Source organism: Manis pentadactyla, chromosome 3 (genome assembly GCF_030020395.1).
Source record: "Manis pentadactyla isolate mManPen7 chromosome 3, mManPen7.hap1, whole genome shotgun sequence".
NCBI classification, from domain to species: domain Eukaryota; kingdom Metazoa; phylum Chordata; class Mammalia; order Pholidota; family Manidae; genus Manis; species Manis pentadactyla.
Genome location: NC_080021.1, coordinates 67,909,426 through 67,916,183, shown reverse-complemented (window position 1 = coordinate 67,916,183; position 6,758 = coordinate 67,909,426). Strand labels below are relative to the sequence as shown.

Sequence of the window (6,758 nt, the reverse complement as noted above, 5' to 3'; positions counted from 1 at the left end):
GCAGTCTGTCTGAAATTCCATCTCCCTTTCACTGCCTCTTTCAGGAAGCAGAACTCAAACACCAATCTGAAATGCCACCTCTTCTCAATGACCTCATCTGAAAGTGGCCCTTTCTCCACTCTGTCCTTATGACCCACCGAGCCTCATAAATTACAAGTTACGCTTTACCTTGTATTTATTTGTGCTGTGAATGTCTCCCTTACTGTTTGGGATTTTAAACTCCGAGGAAAAAAGGACAAATTCTTAATCTCACAGCACTTTGCATAAGGCCTCATCTATGGCAGATAGTATTCAATAAGTGTTCATTGAATTAAATTGAATTAAAATTAAAAATCAATAAATATTTAGTGTCTTCTTACTACTAAAAGCACTAGGTTAGGCTTGGATGAATAAACATATATAAAATGCCTTTAAGACATGCTGGGGATAAAAAAACCCTAATAATAGGCATTATAAGGCAAGTGATTTCCTTTTGTTATGAATTACTTCTAATGGGATCAAGCCCTAGATTTTTAAAGATACAAAGAATTAATAATATTGCAGCAACAGACAAACCAATAACTGGGAAAAATTATATTAAAGCCTTATAATTTTACATGCTACAATAACTAGTGATTTTAACTGATCATTTCTCTCCAACCTAGAACAATAGATTTTTAAGTCCATTTAACAGATGTCTAAGTTTTTTTTCTTTTTTTTTAAGGCAAAAGCTTAGAAGCTTTTGATGGGAAAAGATGTGTTAATAGAATCCCTAACTCTGCTATCTTTCAAAGTGAGTCTGAACAAGTATCAGAAGCAGGTATATTTTGGAGGACTCAGTTTTTCTACTTTTGTCTTGATAATATGCTTTTGGGGAATCCATGTTTCCTATTTACTCCATTCATAAATATGAATTATATTTCTTTCACAGATGGAATGTTAGATTATTAAAGGATTTAAATGAAAGGCACACAAGGTTGAAGTACTTGTTCTGCCTTTATCTGCAATGTAAATAATGTCTAGAATGCTTTTGAATGTGGCCTAGACTCTCTGGCTCTGTTGTGATGTTTCTATAGAAAACAAAGAATCGCCAAATGACAGCAACCTGCAACAAAAAACTAGACTGCACATCAAGAGTCAGGTATTACGTTTCCAAAGAGTTCATTCTCAGATGGATTATCACATTTGAATTTAGCATGAACAAGTGGGTTCAAAAGCTTTGGAAGAGATCCCAAAGTTTTTGTTTCATGGTTACCATTTACGGACAAAGAAGTTTATTCTCTTCTGTGCAGTGGTCTTATATTTTAGATATCAAAATTATAAACACTTTCAGGGTCACACCAAGCTGGCACTTACTCTGTCAGAAATAGGTCTAGGAAACCATCAGATCATTTCTTAAGAAATCAGCATACAAATATTAAAGTAGATAAAATTAAAGATTCTAAAAAAGAGACTCCCACACTTAGGCTAAATAAAAATAAAATGCACTTTCTCGTCAACACCAAGGTACACTCACTCTGTGGAAATTACTATAGAGACTAAGAATTAAATTCTTATTTAAAATGAAGTGATCGAATTTTCAACTTAGGATAGTCCAAACTATGGAGGGAAATGAGAAAATATCTTTTTGTAGGCAAGGGGAGAACCTCAGATATTCTAATCCCATGAGTTGTCTCAGAATAGCAACTTCTAGGTCAGCCACACTACATTTATATGGGTATAAAATGTATTGTCTTCTTATTCCAAATTTCCAAACAGTAGACTGAACCACACTTTGAAATGTTTCTCTTCTCACCAAACATCGTGAAGAAATCTTAAAAGGTTCCCAAAGAAGAAGTCAAAAAGAAGAAGGCTTTTGTGGTAAGGGAACAAGGTAGTTATATGAAGAGTTACAAAACAGGGCATATAAAATTCTCAGTGATTTTTGGATGGGAAATTATTTTCCACCAATTCTTCACATAAAAATATCCACACCACAGTATTATAATACACCAAGGAGGAAAAAATCACACATGTCCTTTTAGAATACATTCGTGTGCTCTTAGGATATAATTTTCCACTTTTTGAAGTCTTATAATGGAAATTTTTTAAATTTATTTATTATATATGGAATTTTTTTTTTCAATGTTAGCCAAATAATGAACTTGACAAGGGATTGTCAACATAGTCATTTCCCATCTTTCTGTGTTGGAACTGACACATCAAAAAGGAACTTCCCCTGATAATTTTTTTCTCCCAGGCCCTGGGTATTTGTTTTCTTATTTTCACATTTTTACTAACAAATAAGCAACTGTCAATTAAATTTGGTTTAGGGGGGATCTGTATTCTCAAATGGTATTCACGGGATTCTGTTATCCTGCTAAAATGTTTACTTCATGCATCTCCTTTGCATTTGTCTAGAAGTGGAGAATTAAAAAAAGCAAAGTTAAAAGGCCCATTAGTGAAGTATATAGAATGGGAACTTGGTACTTTGTGAACTGAAGACAGAGGAAGAAATCACTCTAAAGGATAGAATTTTCCTTAAAGGAGTGCATAAGAAAAGTTGGAAATGGATTTTTAAAAAAGCTTTTGGTTGTATTTTGTTTTAGTAATGTAATAAATTAGGAATGTCATTGTTACCAGTTCAAAGGAATTTTTTTCCTTGTTTCCTTGGAGTTTTTAAAAAAATAAAGAGAAAGAGTGAGCCATTTTTCTGGTTGCAAAGCTCTCTTTTAAAGGATAATTTTCTACTGGATGGCCCTTTATTTTTGCATGACAAAAATAAAGAGGAAAAAGGGAGATGTAAAGCATGCATTATTAATATAAAAGTAAACACATTCATAAAAGATGATAAAAGTCTGTAGACATATTAGAAAAATCGGGTAAAAGAAATGTTTTAGAAATCCAGCTTCATGAGGAATAGAATATATGTCTAAAACAAATTTTTCTGAAAGTTCAGGGTATTTTTTAGGCCCAATAAGAGAGGATAGACTGCAAGATTTTGTCTGTGTAACAGGGACTTTCTCCTACTCTGAGCACGACTGTGCCATTTCTATCTTTGGAGTCCCTCTGTAAAATGTCACTTAACATCAGCAATGCAATAGAGCCATCTCTTTTTGTAGTTGATTATAAGAATTTCAGATCTGATTCCAGAAGAACATATGACTCATAAGATAAAATTATATGAACCATGAAAAGTCTATAAAATCCACAGTCTTTTAAAAATTATCCCATTTTCATAGTCAGCCATGACTTAACTGAAAAATAAAACTTTCATTTTATTTTTTTTAAGAGAGACAAGAAATAAAATATCTGCCCAATAAACTGTCATGTTTATGATTCATTATCCTTCTATGTTCCTGGCTGAATACTAGAAGCTGTAGGGCAATGGTCTGCTTTGTTTCCTTCCTCCCTCGGTCCCTTCCTTCTTCCCTTCTTTCTTTTTCTCTTTCCTTTAAATTTCTTTTACTGATAGACTCTGTGTTTTAAAATTGTGCTCCAATATGGGAAACAAAACAGTGGAGCAGGTTAAACTGAAGTTTGGTAGGGGCCCTAGACCAGGCCTCCTTTTTCCCTTACGTACCCCTGCTATGATATATATAAGAAAAAGATCTCCAAGTCCTGGCACAGAAAGCACACAGTGTAATCACACAAGTAAAACAACACACACGAAGCAATTACAAAATGCCCAGTACATAAAATGTGCCAAATTAGCCCATTGGGACTATGCCATTTATAGATGCATAGTTTCTTAAGAAAAAATTAGCAAGTATAATACAGCTATAAATCATGTTTTAACTTTAAGCAGCACACTATTTACTTTATGATAATCATTATGTTGGAGAAAATGTCCTGGAATTTCACAAGTGTATGCAAAATTCAAATATTTTCATCTTCCAAAAGGAATTGCCTTGGATTAATATTTTTAGGGAAACAGAGTTCCAAAGCAGGCATGATTTTTAATTTAAGGTAATAAGTGACTAATTTTCACTAGATTACTACAAATAGAACCCTAATTAATGAATTTGCTAATGTATGGCTATTTTTGCTTGAGGACCATGAGCAGCCACGTTTATAGAACAGCTGAATAACAAAGAGCTAGCAGTCAAGGACAGAAGATAGACAAGAACAGATATTCATGAGGAAACCGTTCACAGTCTTTTTATAGAAGAAAGTTAGTGGTTAGCTTCAGACCCTCTGTCTTAATACAAATTGAATTATGCAAATCAGTGTGTGAAGCTGGATCCCTGCCAAGAAATAACACCATATGAAACACGGACATCCTTGTAGCAATTCAAGTTCACGTGCCTAATTTATGGATGCGTATGATTGAACTAAAGTCGACTGTTCAAAGGAAAAGAAAAATGTTTACAAGTCATACTGAGACATCATCAGAGGATTAAGTATTTTTCTAAAATTGTTTTGCTTTGTGTTATATCCACAATCGGGTTTGTTTTACAGACCTTACTGGTGTTTGCATCAACATTCTAGGCATCGATAATGATCAAGCCTTTAGCCTTAAAATATTCCATTCATCCTCACCATTAGACAACCATTACTTTGCGTTTGTAATCTTCATTGAAATGCAAACATCTCTGAAGGGAGTTACACATATATGATGCTAATCTCAGTCTGTAACATTACATTATTCATCCTTTATTAGAGTATTTCAAGTTCACTGAAAATAGGTTTTGTCCATCAAAATCAAGTATTTACCAAATCCTGGATGAATTTTTATAGATGCAGTCCCAAACTTATGTTACCTAAAACTGATTTATGTGTCATTTGTTGAGAGTCTAGAAAACATTTTCCCGGAGAAACAGTGCTTTATATCATAAATAGGAACCTGATCCAACCCTGAAATTCTATTTAAACAGTGTAGACAATAGTAACTATTAACTGTCTATTGCTACATAACAAACTGTCCCCAAATTTACTGAGTAGGAGCAACCTTTTTATTATTTCTCACAGTTGTATGAGTTGCCTGGTTTTTCTGCTTCATGGGATTTGATATCAGGCTGAGTTATCCAGGGTGTGGGTGGGCAGAAATGTCCAAAGTGGGCACTCAGCACGGGTGGCCCTTGATGCTGGCTCTTGGCTGGGATCTCAGCTGACTGACAGCCAAAGCACACACGGCCTCCCATTAGGCAGAGTTTCTTATAGCATGGGCTGCTCGTTCCAAGACGGAACATACTGAGGTAAGAGGGCAAGACGCAGAACAGAGAAGCTGCTAGGCAGAACTGGTAAAGCATTGCTTCAGCCATACTCAGGCAGAGCAATCACAAGTACAAAACATTCCATGGGGTGGAGAAAAAAACTCTGTTGAGAGAACGGTAAAGTCACATTTCAAAAGAGGATCTGGAATTGAAGTCATCTGTGTGGCCATATTTGGATAATAAAATCTGCAAAGACTCCTACTATCTACTAATACAACATAAGTGGATTTAAAATTGCATAAAGAAATAGCCCTGAAGCATTGTTCTAAGATGAAAAACCTTCAGACTTCAGCTCTTCAGCATTGCCCGGGGAGAAGTCCACGTGCCATTGTTCTGGAGTCCCCTCGGAGCTGAAAGGGCGCTTTCAGAATGTTGAGAGCCCTCCATGTCCTGCAAATTAGGGAGGAAGATATCCTCAATTACTCGCAGCAAGAACCCCCTCAGGTGGCCCAGTCTTGACTTCCAAACAGAACAGCACACCTACAAAAGGCAAAGTGGTGTGGCATCTACGTCGTGAATCCGAGGAGAACCTGGGAGAAGCCTTGGCTGACAGCTCATGCTGCTGCCACTGGACACCTGCCCGGTGTTAGTGTCACGTTGTCCAGCGAGCTGTGCTGAAGTGTGCTGTCATGGGGGCCACTCCTATTGCTGGTCACGTCACCCCTAAAAGCGCGCAGTGCCAGATCCAGGCACCTTCCAGGAGCCGAGACTTCCGGCGGTTCCTGATCCCGGGACCGACCACCAGCCTCTCATGGAGGCGTCTGTGTTAACCTGCCTACCATTGCTCTGTGTGCCGCGGATTCTCCTCCACACTACGTGGGCATTGCCATCCCTGCAACACTAAGGGAGCCTCCACTCAGCGGGCCTGATGTGGCCAGGGATGTTCTACTTATGCGTGGTACCATCTCCCATGGACACCCATGGGAGGTCATGCCTGATCTCTACAGAGATCTTGAAGGGATTGAAAAGGAAGAGCAGGCCACTGCCGAAAAGGCTGTGACCAAGGAGGAATTGCAGGGCAACCGGACCAGTTCCTGAGCTCACTGATGCTCAGCCTGAGGTGGCAGACGGGTCTGAGGGCATGCAGGGGACCCCTGTGCCTATGAACAGTCCCCTTCTGAAGACGGGAGTGCTCAGCCTGCCACTGAACACTGGTCTGCAGCTCCCACTCAATGGGTGGGAACAACTGCTGAGTGGTCTTAAGATGTTCTTCCAGACTCTTAAACAAAATGGAAATAAGGTTGATGGAAAAGAAACAATTAAAAAAAAAAAAAGAGCTTTAAGACTTCACACCCAGCTCTATTTAGGCTCTCTAAATTTTAGTAACCTTTTTAAAAACATGGGCTATTATAACATTATAAAAAATGCTTACTTAGCAGCTACTATGTGCTAGGTTCTTTTGAAGTGATTTATGCTCATTCATTTATTTAATCCTAATGACAGCTCTAAGAGTTAAGGTCTTTTATTATTCCTATTTCACTATTTTAGGGATAATGAATTAAAATAAAAAGGATTATAGAATTTTCCCAAGGTTATTTAACCAATAAATTACGCAACTGGGATTTTTCAGTGTTTTCAGATGGA

At 37.3% G+C, this 6,758-nt stretch overlaps 1 pseudogene; it reads left to right on the top strand.

Moving 5' to 3' along the window:
* The first annotated feature begins 5,543 nt into the window (after positions 1-5,543).
* On the top strand, positions 5,544-6,377 carry LOC118912846 (40S ribosomal protein SA-like; annotated as a pseudogene).
* Positions 6,378-6,758: the final 381 nt, after the last annotated feature.